The sequence below is a fragment of the Capra hircus genome, chromosome 27 (assembly GCF_001704415.2).
Source record: "Capra hircus breed San Clemente chromosome 27, ASM170441v1, whole genome shotgun sequence".
Taxonomy (NCBI): Eukaryota; Metazoa; Chordata; class Mammalia; order Artiodactyla; family Bovidae; genus Capra; species Capra hircus.
The window spans coordinates 33,800,190-33,815,435 of NC_030834.1; positions in this window are offsets into that span (position 1 = coordinate 33,800,190).

Consider the following 15,246-nt stretch of genomic DNA (forward strand, 5'->3'; position numbering starts at 1 on the left):
AACAGCAATTATTATCTGCCTACTCTCTATCCAATCTCTTCCACTTCCTTTCAAACAGAACCTCAGAATTTTTATCTAAATGTCCACTCTTCCCTCACAGAGCAAAAGGCATCTGGGTAAATCGACCATCAATCTTACTTCAGTGTAACATTAGATTTTTCCAAGACTAACATCATGCCTCTTGCCAGCTACTTGTTGAAGAATGGATATGTGAAGGAACTAAGGTCAATATCATGTGAAAATATTACCTTCTATGGGATTCTAGGAATAATTTCTTCCTTTCCAGGAGAAACATGCAAGAATAAATATTTTCTATTTTTCCTAGACAGCATATTAAACAGCAGAGACATTACTTTGCCAAGAAAGGTCCCTCTAGTCAAAGCTATGGTTTTTCCAGTAGTCATGTATGGATGTGAGAGCTGGACTATAAAGAAAGCTGAGTGCCAAAGAATTGATGCTTTTGAACTGTGATGTTGGAGAAGACTTTTGAGAGTCCCTTGGACTGCAAGGAGATCCAACCAGTCCATCCTAAAGGAAATCAGTCCTGAATACTCACTGGAAGGACTGATGCTGAAGCTGAAACTCCAATACTTTGGCCACCTGATGTGAAGAACTGACTCTCTGGAAAAGACCCTGATGCTGGGAAAGATTGAAGGTAGGAGGAGAAGGCAACACCAGAGGATGAGCTGGTTGGATGGCATCACTGACTTGATGGACATGAGTTTGAGCAAGCTCTGGGAGTTGGTGATGGACAGGGAAGCCTGGTGTGCTGCAGTCCACGGGGTTATAGAGTCAGACAGGACTGAGAGACTGAACTGAACGGAACTGAATCTCCCTAAATGATGGGGTGTTTGGAAATAACATTTGCATGCCCTTCTGCCATCTTGCTATTAGATTGACTGAAAACAACACACAGTGGTAGGGGAACAGGAGAAGAGGAAACCACATGAATGACATAACTGGGCAGCTTAATAAAAACAGCCCTAAGGACTGTTTTACCGCTGGGTTTCCTGGTAAATGTGACATAGATCTCCTTATTGCGTGAATCAACTGGAATCAGAATTTCTGTAACATGCAGCCAAAAAAATGTTAACAGATAAAGGAAGAGTTTAAAACAGTTTAGAGTTCCCTGGGCTGCTATCCCAAACGAGATAGGCTATAGTGATATCATATGTACCATAAGATAAATAATAGTGTGATTAACAAAGCCTGAAATGTACATGATGAACCTGAAAGAAAAATATTACATATATTTTTCAGGGATGACGATCTTGGCTGTCACTGATAACTATTCTATCATGAATGAGTAGCCAGACTCTATGGAAATACAGATTTGGCCGTTGTCATCTTGTAGTGAGGTAACTGAGTTCTAGTTATTGTTTGTGTACTTTCACAAGATGAAAAAGGATTTAGATCTATCTGAAGGGTGTGTAAATATACAGGTTCCACTTGCATGCTTTTCTCAGAACCAGTCTACTTCAGACATCCTTTAAGGGCGTTATTCTTTCTGAGATTCCCTCCTTCACTTTCTCTTCTTACTGACTTAGAGCATTCAAATTTAATACTATGATAGACAAACGGTTGAAACGCTGTCCCCATGACAATATTTGGAACACTTGTGCCCAAATGACAACTGTGTGCTCTGGACTTGAACCAAGGCTATTTGAGAGCATTCCTGAAATCACAGGGCGATTAAGACAAATAATGATCTACTGAGTCACCCTCTCTTCTCTGGAACTTATTCTCTTTTCATTTATTAATGGTAATTTCCTCCAACACGGAAGCACCACTGTATAGCAAATTGCTCAGAAACTGACATCTCAATATATGCCTTTACACAAAAGATCAGAAAAACTGCATTATTTGGTGTTCCTGAACACACTGTAAGAAAAATCCCTAAATAAATGCTGCAGTTTATGACTGTGACCCTTTGAAGCCGTGAGAGGAAGTTCACTCTATTGTCTTTAAGTCCTCAATCTTTTCTCCACTTATAGCTCTGGCAGTCAGTAATGAAGCAGGAAGGTCGGCTCTACAGTAACTCTGCACTTGCTGATCTTTAACATTTTCAAGAATGACAGATTCGCTTCCCATTTGCTGTACCTGTGGAGACTATTTTGAAAGAGCCTGACGATTTATGCAGCTCCACAAACAATATAGCATAACTTTAAAAAACAAATGACACCTGTCTAGTGGTTCACCATGTCGGATGATTAATGTCACACTTTTTGCAAACAAGGGACTGATTCATCCTTTTCCATCTTCCTAAGGGCTCCTGGGCAAAGGAAGGGTGGAACTTTCATCTGTTCTGTGTCTTATAAGTAAGAGGGCTTATAATGATGGTATTGAATGTACCTTCAGACTTGTCTACTGGGCATTAACCTTGAGCTCTACTGTGTGACCAAATACAAATGTCAAGAAACAAAGCTATGAGCGATGAACAGAATGTACTTCAGAGAAGCTGCAGCATAAGCTGCTGACGCTTCTTGGCAAAGCTTTCGTTGGTATCTCTTCCAGCTACTAAATAATTACTCTAAGTTAACTTAAATACAAATCAATAAATAGCCATATATAACTTTTACTGATATACTTGACCTTGCCTAAATCATATAAGAAAAAAGTGTCCAAAATAAAAGAAAAAAATGTGACAGAGAACATCATAAACACATAATCGATTAAGATGCTTTTCTCTCACTACTTTATTTTTGTTATCTTTCTATGCATTACATTCAAAATCTAAATTTTGTTGAAAGAAGAAATTTAGTAAATAATTAAACAATGTAGTTTAAGCAAACATGTATGCCAGGTATTTTTACTTTTAAGTATTTGAAAATTAAATAGTCCATTTTTTTTAATATGACTTATTAGGGCACTGTCTCTTCAGGGAGTATAGTTCATAACTTACTATATAGATACAGTCTAGACTCCCTATATGGATTTCAGCAAAAAGCCTGCCAATTCCTGGTAGGATTCAGCTGGGAAAATTATTTAACTGTGACTCTCTTCTCCTCATTTACTAAATAAAGATGATACTACTATCTAAGATAAACTATTTTTGAAGATTAGAGGTTAAAAAATTCACATGCCAGTCTATGTTAGATACAGGATACAGGATGCTTGGGGCTGGTGCACGGGGATGATCCAGAGAGATGATATGGGGTGGGAGGTAGGAGGGCGGCTCAGGATTAGGAACTCATGTACACCCGTGGCTGATTCATGTCAACGTATGGCAAAACCAGTATAGTATTATAAAGCAAAATAAAGTAAAAATAAAAATTAAAAAAAATCACATACAATGATTGGCATATAATAGGACACAATAAACAAAAACTACTACGATTACTACTATTACTCCTCAAAAATGTAGTATCTCAAAGGATTTAAAAACATGAGGATTTCATGGGAATACATCAAGGGATGAGATTTAAAAAGTTGTCTTTAGAAAATACTAAAAGATTATTAAAATTACTTTTTGGAGGAAGACAATTAAGAGATACAAAGGAGGCATTGAATTTCTTAGTGGAAACCCAACTCCATGTCTCACCAATTGAAACAAATACACATATGTAAAAATAAATAAGTAAAGAGAAACAAATTTTAAAGTCCGCAAATATAGAAAGACCTGGCTCCATGTGAGTTCTGACAATCATTCATTTAACGATATTGCTGCATACCTACTTTTGTCACATTCAGATGAGCAAAACAGATACAGTCCCTGACCTCATGGGCATCTGCTCTAGTCGGGGTAACAGACAATAAACAAACAATTATAGAATGTGACCTTAATGAAAAAATGAAATACTGTACCGTGAGAGAATGTTACATAGTCTATGAAGGGAGGTTACCTTGAACAGGATTACAAGAGAAAGTCTGTTCGAAAAGTTAAAATTTAAGAATAAAAATAAGCTAGTCTTATGAAGGCAGAAAGAGAGGCAAAGCTACATACTTATTGCTTGCCTGATATCAAAGGCACTAAGGAATCGGTGGTAAACTTATGTTAAAAGGCTTACCCCTTGGAGCTTTATTTAGAGGAAAAGAAGCTTTACGTTTTAAACAAATATGTTATTCTGTGCAATAGGAAAATACCAAGGGGGATTTAATTAGAGAAGAAAGATAGTAAAAGCTGAGTGATACCTTTGGTTGTTCACTAGATAGAGGGGCGTCAGCAGGGAAGACCAAAAGCAGAGGAATAAATCAGGAGGATATGGCCATTGTTCATGCCAGAGATGAGAGTGGCTTGGGCTCAGACAGTACAGCGCCATGAAAACATATTTTAGACTTGAAAGAAGTACTGAATATGGTCAAGAAACACCATGATGAGTGTGGAGGAAGGAACTGATATGAAACCAAGATTTCTGGTGTTTGAAACTTCCCAGATGGTGAAGTCATTTAACTGGGGAAGTGGGAATCAAAACAGGTTAAGTTAACAATGTCTATGAGACATCCAATGGGAGGTCACAAGATGGCAGGTATAAACATATTGGACTCAGGGCAGAATTCATTATTATCATTATTTTGAGAAGTGTCTAAAACCATTGGAATGGCTGAGAACATTTAGGAAGAGAAACAGAACTGGCAGATGGATGAGACAAGATTCAGAGATAGTAAGGGTGAAAGTGGCCATTTCTCTATTTGGAACATGACACTGACTGAAGTCTCCTACTGGAAACTCAAAAATTTTAATAGAAAGGGCATCACTAATGTAAAAATCTCTTTTGCTGATGATCTTTACACTACAAGAAGCTTCGTTTTGCTTTTTCTCCCCAGAAATGTAAAGGAAATTGTTGGGTAATACATTGCCTGTTTATAATTTATTAGAGCTGTAGTTTAAAATTCTTCAAAGTATGTCAGTACAGTCAAAAGAGAATCTAGTTCAGCACTGAACACTAAAAAAAAGAAAGAAAGAAAGACTGAGTTAATTTTCCAATGTTGGTCACTGGTATAGGGCAAACATGATGTTAACATAGTATTATATTTTCATACCTATTTCTTTATTTTAAAAAGTCTGTATTTGTATATTCACACACTTTTTGATATAAAAACAAGAATAAAATGAAAAGTATAAATTTAATGATAAAATGTTTCTGTGGCATTCCAAATACATTGAAGAAACATCCCTAGGCTTCTATAATACTCATGGCATAAAATCGCTTGATATGCTTATTTTGGAAACATTAACATAATGGAATACAATCAATAGAATCTAATAATTACTGCAAATCCATGTAATTCCCATAAGTAAACATGTGTTGTACATGCTACACAAATTACTATCTTGTAAAATGCTTAATTGCATTCTATGTAAGGCAGTTCATCAGAAAACAAGACTGTCTCATTTTACTCTTGAGAGCATTTCAGAATGTATCTAACAGCAATAGCCATAAAGGATCAAATCTCCAAATAATAGCAAGACCAAAGATCAGTACAACAAATATGTAATGTATAGTGACCTTCCATTTATATATGGTCAAATAATTTCTAAGAAGGTTTAAGTGATAGCAAGAAAGAGGTTTCAAACTGAGGATTGCAGCAAAAAAAAAAAAAATACTAATAAGTAAAATGAACATTACCATTCTCATTTTTAATGCCTTTAATGTGTGTTATGTAAATACTCATTAAATAAACTGACTTAATGACTTTTTCATTTCTACAGAAGTTTCCAGTTAATCAATGAATGTGTATCTTGTTTGGTACCAAATAATTCAACAACAATTTACACGTACCTACTCCAAGTCATTAGTATGTCTAACCTCATCTAATCTTGTCCCTCCAGAATATACCTGCAGAAACTTGGGGAGGAATAGAACATTACCAAAAGAAACTGTTTCCCTCATCCTTTTTCTCTACCTCTATCCAAAAAACACCTTTAAATAAAGTTATGCTTTCTGGACTCAGCTGATTCCTAGCTGAAATGATTAAAGTTTTATCTTGTGAATAGACTCAATAGGGAATTATACTTTTCTCCTGACTCCATTAATGTCTATTTTATCAGTACCTTATAAGTTAATAAGATACTTGGTGAATATCAATCTCTCCATAGGTTTATTCTTCTAAGCACAGGAAAACTCAAGTTAATCACAGCTTCAAAATATTATTATACAATAAAACTAATTTAATTATACTTAGCAATGGCCACTAGACTCATTAAAATGTTAATGGAGCTTATAATTATTAAATTGCTTAATGGTTGCTAATAAGAATAAATGACAAACTAAAATTTAAGTACAAAACAAAAATGCCCTCAGGTAATTTATCTCAGTTTCAATCCCATTTGACATTGTTACTTTAATATTCTAAGAAACATAGTAGATTTAAGATTTGTAATAAAGGACATAGCACTGAACAGTATTTCAAATAAATATCTTTATGTATAGTAGAGGCAATCAGTTCCTTTATATAAAATTCTGCAAATTATTTCAGTATACAAATGAATTCTTGATTAGAAATATAGAAATGTTAGCAGAAATGATATTCTGATATTTTGATAACATTATTTTGTTTAGCAAACTGTATGTACACAGAAGTATATCTTTAGAGCAATTAAATGAATCAATGTATTTGAAATTCTACATCAAAATATTTTTCTTTTATTTATTTATTTTTTGGTTGTGCCACATGGTGACTTGTGGGATTAGTTCTCCAAGCGGATATTGAACCCATGCTCTCAGTGGTGAAAGTGCAGTGTCCTAACCACTGGACCACCAGGGAATTCTCCATCTTTTAATTTTATGGTTTACTGTAATACACTTCTAAAATACATAATATTTGCTTTGAGATATTCAGATAAATTAAAATTGTATTTTTATGCAATTAGGTGTACCTGCTGCTGCTGCTAAGTCACTGTGTACCTACAGCCATTATAAAACTTGGTTCAGAAGTTACTCCTTTAGAGAAAAAACTAAGTAATGGCAACTTACATATATTATATATACATATATATATAAAGAATAAACATGCAAATATCATTTAAAAGGATTATTGGCTAGTTAGTGCTCATTTGTTCATCTATCCTGTTGCTGAATTAAAGCCAGTAAAATTAGGTGTCACCAGGAGAAGGCAATGGCACCCCACTCCAGTACTCTTGCCTGGAAAATCCCATGGATGGAGGAGCCTGGTGGGCTGCAGTCCATGAGGTCGCTAAGAGTCAGACACAACTGAGCGACTTCACTTTCACTTTTCACTTTCATGCACTGGAGAAGGAAATGGCAGCCCACTCCAGTGTTCTTTCCTGGAGAATCCCAGGGATGGGGGAGCCTGGCGGGCTGCCGTCTATGGGGTCGCACAGAGTCAGACACGACTGAAGTGACTTAGCATAGCATAGCATAGCATTCCTCTTAAAGACCATAAAATGAGATTCCTCTTTGTGTCACAGCTTGAAGAAAATACTGAAAAAAAAAAAAAAATCTGTCTCCCAAAACTTTGTGATGGTCTACATAAAAGAGTTGAGATTCCTTTTTTTTTTCCTTCAACTTAGTGAGACTTAGAAACTTAGCAACATTAATTTATTTTTCATTTTTTAATTTTTTACATTGTAGTTGCAAACCTGAAATGACCAAACACTGTTCTAGCAACACAGCTCTGGTTAGTAGCAGGGTTCTCTCTAAAAGCAAAAGGCTCTTAAGTCCCAGACTTGTGCTGTTTCTTTGGCACTGACCCACTCATGGCAGGCAGAAATATTAGAAGACCACATACTAATCATACACCCAAAAGAACACACTCAACCACTCCCCTCATTTGGTGCTTGGAAGTGCTAGACTCTGTTTCTCCGGTCTATCTCATTTACCCTTTCTCTTGCTGAGCATTTTCTAGCCACCTTCTTTCCTTTCTATAAACAGCTCAGTCTTGTTCTTAAATCTATGGCTATTGCACTTGTTGCTTTTTCTACTTCTAATAACATTTTCCCCATAGCTTTCCCCCAGATCTCCTCACCATTCAGATCTGAGCTCAAACTCTGTCTCTCAGAGAATCCTTCTCAGACCGTTCTACATACCACAGTCAGCCCCAGGCTATATGCCAGCCATCCTAGGACCTGGCCCCATTATTATTTATTCAGACCACTTATCCCTATGTTAAACTGCTTTATACAGTTGCATACAAGTTTAATATCAGTTTTCTTCCATTAGGATGTTAGATCCTTGAAGGCAGAAATGATGTGTAGCTAGTTTACTGCGGCAGTCCCTCAATCAAAGGATGCCTAGTACATGGTGGATGATAAATATTTGTGAAGGCTGTTGGTTGAAAATTCAGCTGAGAGTGAGGAAGCTTAGCACACAATTAGTTCACTGCATATAATCCTGTGCTCTTGTAGTTGCCTTTAAAAAACTTAATTGTAGGACTTTCTATGCAAGGTCATCACTTTTATTCATGCTAAAACTTATCTCTTTAGTTTCAACTCATTTGTTCAGACCTGATGAGGTTTTTATTGATTCTAACTATCAAAGTTTCCTCCTCTGTAAAATATGTTTAATACCGACCACATAAAATTGTTGTGAAATACTTAAAAATTATATTAGCTACTTAAAACCATACTTAAAGGCACTTACAGCGTAAACAGCACCAAGTGTGCATCAAGTAGTCTATGAATTAGTGGTCATTGTAACTGTTATTAATAGATTAGCTCTAACTTCCAGCCACCTCTCCATTTATAAATATGGCAGGTGAAGTGCAAGCCTATTATTACTTAATGCAAACAAAATATGAGTTTAAATCTCTATTTTATAAACACATATAACTTTCATAAGAATGAGAGAAAAAAAAATCCCTGCTGAAGAATGCAGAGCTAGGATTCATAACGTAAGCCAACTTGCTCCCACAACAGGCAGAGAGGCAACGGGGATGGTAAATTCTGAAGGTTCCCCATTACCGAGCCTCCTGTTTGCCCTACAAGGCGCACCTCTGTGAATATGGGTAGTTAAATCTGCATGGACCATTACCTGCTGGCCTCCTGTCTGACACTGACAGCAAGGATAGTATTTGTAATAATTCACATCATGAATTATACACACAGCTTTTATGAATGGGAATTATGCTTTCAACAGCTCATTTCATTGGGTCACTGACCAACCATCATGTGAGAGTTTTAGATATTACCGTGTTTGAATGTGGAGTGAAAGAATAATGAGATGTGAACTCCAGAACCGGCCACCTGTCATTCCCCTAGGCTATTAGATGACATCTAACATACGGTTTTTACTAGCTTAATAAAATGCATCTACTTTGAAAAGTAAAATTATCACAAACAATAAAAATAATGTTTTACCTAAGATTTCTTAAAACACAATGGACACATTTAAACTTAGCTAACACACTCGATGGACGTGAGTCTGAGTGAACTCCGGGAGTTGGTGATGGACAGGGAGGCCTGGTGTGCTGCAATTCATGGGGTTGAAAGAATCAGACACGACTGAGCGACTGAACTGAACTGAACTGAAATCATAGCAGTAATGTCTGTTGTTTTTGTTCCCTTTCTGAGGAACTGAAACTCTAATTATAAGACAGCTGGGTGCCAAATCAATGATCACTTATAGGATATATTTCACCTCTTAACATAATATTATGGTTTCGGAAAAATGCATCCCTATGGGGTAGAGATGATATATAAGATATAGAAGATGATGTATAAGCTAAAGAACACATGGGAAATCCACAAACACCCAACAAATTATCAACCCTGACAAGATGCATTAAATATAAGAGCTCAATGCGTGTATCTATGGGTGAGCTAAAGCACCTATTACGTGTCTGTCATGTATGTCAACAACCATACAGGTCCCAGTGAAAAACAACTGATCCTCAGTATTCAAGTCTATGCCCTTGAGGGGTGAGGATGGGGGTAACTGGTAAGCCCGTTGTGTCTAAGATGCTTTTTCACTTGGTTTATTTTCATGGTTAGCTTTACTGAGATAAATTACTTTCTCTGCAGCCTTTGCACTCTCTTAAGTAAGCAAAACTTTCTGGAAGAATGAAAATTAAAGCCATTAGCAAAAAGGGCAAATGCGCGATAGATCTAAAGGACATGTGAGGCTCGTATTTGTGTTTTGTGTTGTCAAATGCCAGTGAGATGCTTAAAGCAATAAAAGACATCAAAGGCAATGTCTGTTACCTTGGTGCTGGTGTTAGGATTTCATTCTAATTTAAAGAGGGAAGGAAAAAAGAGCTCTCGGGAGTGAGAAGTGTTTGCTTTACCTGACTTTATTTCAAACTATGTAGTGAAAGAATCATAGGTAACTTTCTGAGTTAGAAATAGATATCTGACATATAGGAGAAAAGAAAAGCTGCATTTCAGAAAACAGAAATGAATAAAGCAAGAGTCCAAGTGACGATCTTATATCTTCATCTAGAAAGACTAATTGTTAAAATCAATAAATTGTCAATGTAATCTTCAAATGTGTGTATAATTTGAGATGAAACAAGAGTAACTGAAGAACCAATAAGTACACCTGAAGAGTGATCTACCTGTCAGGGGTACGCATATAACTGCCTAAACCCATCACCTAGCCAGAGTCTGCAAAATAACAAGAAAACTTTCTGTTACTGACATTTAAAAGGAAACCAAGCTAAGTGAGCAGATAAAGACCTCTACTCCTAGAAGGGAAAACATCGTCAATAATTTGAATAGGATCTTTACTTGGAAACCACTTTCACTGTATTATCAGAAAAACGACTTTAATTTGTTTCCTGCTGTGAGTTGGTGCAGCCTGCTGTAATGGGATCTTAGGAAAGATGCCCTCGCTGTCTCCTCTCTGATGCTACCATGTCAGAGTACACCTGATGAATCGCACCCCCTACCCTGCCCGCTGTGGTTGCTTACAGCAGGAAAGCAACAGTGTTCTTGGTTAGAAGGTATTTTGTAGCCGCCTTGGGAGCAGCTGCAACCACGCTGGAAATGCCAGCTATCAGAGCCACAGTGAACGGGTACATGCGATTAAGATCTGTTTACACCAGCCACAAGCAGAAGAGCTTTGTGAATCCAGCCAATCCGCCTCTGCACTATTGGAGGAAACCCGGAGGAGAGAAGAAGACCTTTTAATGAGGCGCCATGGTGCTTCTCCTACTCAAGGCCAGATGAGGCCGATTGCTCTGATTGCCCACATTCCTGTTACCTCCCACTGCTGACTGTTCTGCCTGTTCTGGGCTGAAGGGAGGAAATGACAGGTTGAAAGCCATGCCTATTGCTGGGAATGAGAAATGCCTCCTCTTCCTAAACCCAGATGTAGGGTAGGAAATAACCAGCCCCTCCAGCTTTCATCTGCTCCAGAGAAAGGAGCAGAAAAGTTGAGCAAGTTCTTTTGTATGAGAGCAACATATAAATAGAAGAGCTGAACTGAATTTCCCGGTTCCTACCTGCAACTCAACGCCTGTCTGCAGTGAGACTCAATCCACCACGGACCTCAGGTAATTATGACTGAGAGTAAAAGGGTGAAAAGGGACAGGCCCCAAGGTATTCATCACTTCTTTCGCAGATGATTCAGGCACCAGAAGTCAATCATTTAAATTAAAAAAATCCCAGAAAGGGTTGCTAAAACAGATGGAGTCATATCAACCATATGACAGGAAGTCATGATGGTTAAAGGGCAAGACTGCAAGAAGAAAGACGCATGCCGCAGGGTCGTCCCTCCAAAAAGAGGAACAGAAAAGCACCCACCAGATCACTGATGGGAAAGAGGGCAGATTGTCACAAGCTTGGTTAATTAAACTGGCAACACCTAACAATAACATACTTTGAGGCTATTAGAATAAGAGACACCCTGATGCTGGGAAAGATTGAGCACAGGAAGAGGGCGACAGAGGATGAGAGGGTGGGATGGCATCATTGACTCAATGGACATGAGTTTGAGCAAACTCCAGGAGACAGTGAAGGACAGGGAAGCCTTCAGGGAAGTGTTCTGAATGCTCCATCTCTCTACCTTTATTTTATTGTTAAGTTCAGTTAGTCGCTCAGTTGTGTTCAGCTCTTTGTGACCCCATGGACTGCAGCATGCCAGGCTTCGCTGTCCATCACCAACCCCCAGAGCTTACCCAAACTCATGTCCATCGAGTCCATGATGCCATCCAGCCATCTCATCCTCTGTCATCCCCTTCTCCTCCCATCTTCAATCTTTCCCAGCATCAGGGTCTTTTCCAATGAGTCAGTTCTTCACATCAGATGGCCAAAGTATTGGAGTTTCAGCTTAGCATCAGTCCTTCCAATGAACACTCTGGACTGATCTCCTTTAGGATGGACTGGTTGGATCTCCTTGCAGTCCAAGGGACTCTCAAGAATCTTCTCCAGCACCACAGTTCAAAAGCATCAATTCTTCAGTGCTCAGCTTTCTTCACAGTCCAGATCTTACACTCATACATGACTACTGGAAAAACCATAGCTTTGACCTTTGTATTATACAGGGAGACAAAACCATGCAGGAGATACTGAGAAGGTTGGTGGAAGTCTCAAGAAGTTACCAAAACACCTGTGAGCCCATTGCCATGGCCAAGTTTCTAGTGGATGGCCTCTAGCCATGAGTTTTTTCCTTCTCTCAACACAGCTCTTAGGGAAGCAATTTAACTCGATATTAAATTAGGTTAAGGGCTTCCCTGATAGCTGAGTTGGTAAAGAATCCACATGCAAATGCTGAAACTTTTAAACAGCTGAAACATTAATAAGAACATTCAGAAGACTCCTCTGCAAACTGAAACTATCCAAGTGCACTATGGAAAATGCCTTGAAGGGGGAAAAAAAAAGTCAGCGAAGTCTTTTATCACAAAAGGTAGTTAAGTGCTTGAAAAAGTTTGGTACTGCAATAACAAAAGCATATCCCCACCACCACCTCCCTTGCCACGCTCTTCATTTTATAAAGGCATCCATATCTCTAGTATCAGGAGTCTCCTTTATAAGAAGAAACACAGAGGGAGCCAGAGTATGACATCTCTACAGCTTAAAGAGGGGAAACAAGAAGCAAATGACTGATCTATGGTAACTTACACTGATAAGATGGATTTCCCAGAGACAAAACTCACCAAACTGTGTAAATGGTGTGTACGAAATCAGGGAGAATAGCAGGTTTTTTGTTTTTGTTTTTGTTTTTCCCTATCTGCCCAAACCTATTCAGAATGCAATGGTCCCCTTTGCAGGTGAAACACATTAGCTAACAAAGGTGTCATTAGTTTCTCTTTACGTACTTGGAATAATACACAAGCTAATAGCACTGACTGGTGATAGTTTCCAAGCGACATCAGTGTCCCTCCCCTCCAGCAGCACATCTGCTGAGAGATTTCATGAATGCAGGCTGACTCTGCTGCCCAGAGTTATCAGCCTGGTAAAGATATTAGGGGTCACGATCCTGCAGACAAATGTTAAGGAACAATTTTCCTGGCACATCTCTAGCAGTGTGTTCCATTAAAATTGAATTTAAAAGATGATTTTGGGAAAGACTTCAGCCACGCTCACACCTGGACAACTGTCTAGTTAGGAGGGGCTGAACCATACCAGTCTTTCTGGCCCTCAGTATTATAGACAGAAAATGAATATGCTTTTCTCTATATAAAATGGGATCCTTTAAGAAACATAAAATTCATTAATTATGGCTTTATTTCTAGTATTAGTTTTAGGGGTGAAAAGGCATCATAGATGGTTTAGCTTTGTGAAAAGTTAGAAAATAATAGAGGTAGTGCTCAAATCCGCTCCATCAGAAGAAAGAAGGTTTCTTTTCAAAGAGGGCGATTAGATGAGAGTGTGTTCCAGACAAGTGGGGAGGATATAGTGAAGGGTCTCTGGGTAGCTTCATGTGGTGTAGTTAAAACATGAGAAAAGTTTCTGAGGGACCTGTTCCAGGTAATTTCTGCTTTTCCTACACACTCATCCATGGGGATTTTCCTCCAAAGCATAAATTACACAGTGCCTGAGAATTCCTGAGAATAATTTTCTACTTTTATATCTCAAAATGGGCTTCAAATAGCCTCCCCCTGTTGGTATTGGACAGACAGATGTATAGACAGGAGAAAGAGATTCTGTTTTGTATGAAGGGATGTGGGTTCGAGTTGGGGAAACTGAGGTATGTGACGTCATATACTTTGTAGGTAAGAGGAACTGGTGTTTTAACTACAATTGTGACTATTTTAAAACCAAGAAGATGACTGATATAAGAATTTCTCAGGATCTTCCCTGCTGACTTATGATAAAGAATCCACTGCCAGCTGGGAGACATGGGTTTAATCCCTGGGATTAATTCTGTGATCTTCTCATTCTTCTGGGAAGATCCCACACATGATGGAGCAACTAAGCCCCTGTGCCACACCTACTGAGCCTGTGCTCTAGGGCCCGCGAGCTGCAAGTACTGAGCCCCAGTGCTGCAGCTACCGAAGGCCCCCTGCCTGGAGCCGGAGCTCTGCAACAGAGAGACCCCTGCACTGCAACTATAGAGTAGCCCCTATTCGCCGCAACTAGAGAAAATTCCACACACCAGCAAAGACCCAGCACAACCATACATTTAAAAAAAGAAAAAAAAAAAAAAAATCTCCGGGGACTTTGGCTCTTGTTAGCTTGGCATTCCTTTTGTAGGAGTTGAAATGAAACTCTTTCACTCTAGTCTGAGCATGAATTTTTTGTTGATAACAGAAAAATGAGGTTAACTGTTCCATTAGCAGATCATTCTATGTCATTTCTACAACAGGCAAGGTAATACATGTGAACACTTTTTGAATCTCTTCAAATGTGGGCATTATCAAATGCCAAGCGAGTTCCCCCCTAATATTGTTTTAAGGGCTGAAAATTACTTCTAATATTTACTATATGTTAAATATATTAAAGATATATTATATTTACTAATATTTAATATATTTAATAACAGCTTTATGAGCAGCTCATCACTTTCCTAAGTACAGCACTTCTTTTTTTTTTTAATTTTTTAAATTTTATTTTATTTATTTTTTAAATTTTAAAATCTTTAATTCTTACATGCGTTCCCAAACATGAACCCCCCTCCCACCTCCCTCCCCATAACATCTCTCTGGGTCATCCCCATGCACCAGCTCCAAGCATGCTGTATCCTGCATCAGACATAGACTGGCGATTCAATTCTTACATGATAGTATACATGTTAGAATGCCATTCTCCCAAATAGTACAGCACTTCTGAAAATGCTTTGAAAGCCTAATAGAGATACATGTCTGATATACAAAAGTTGATATCCTTATTATATTTAAAGAAAAGCAATTATTACATAGTCACTATGTTTTGCAGGTGAAGATTAGCAACACCTTTACAAGGCGGGG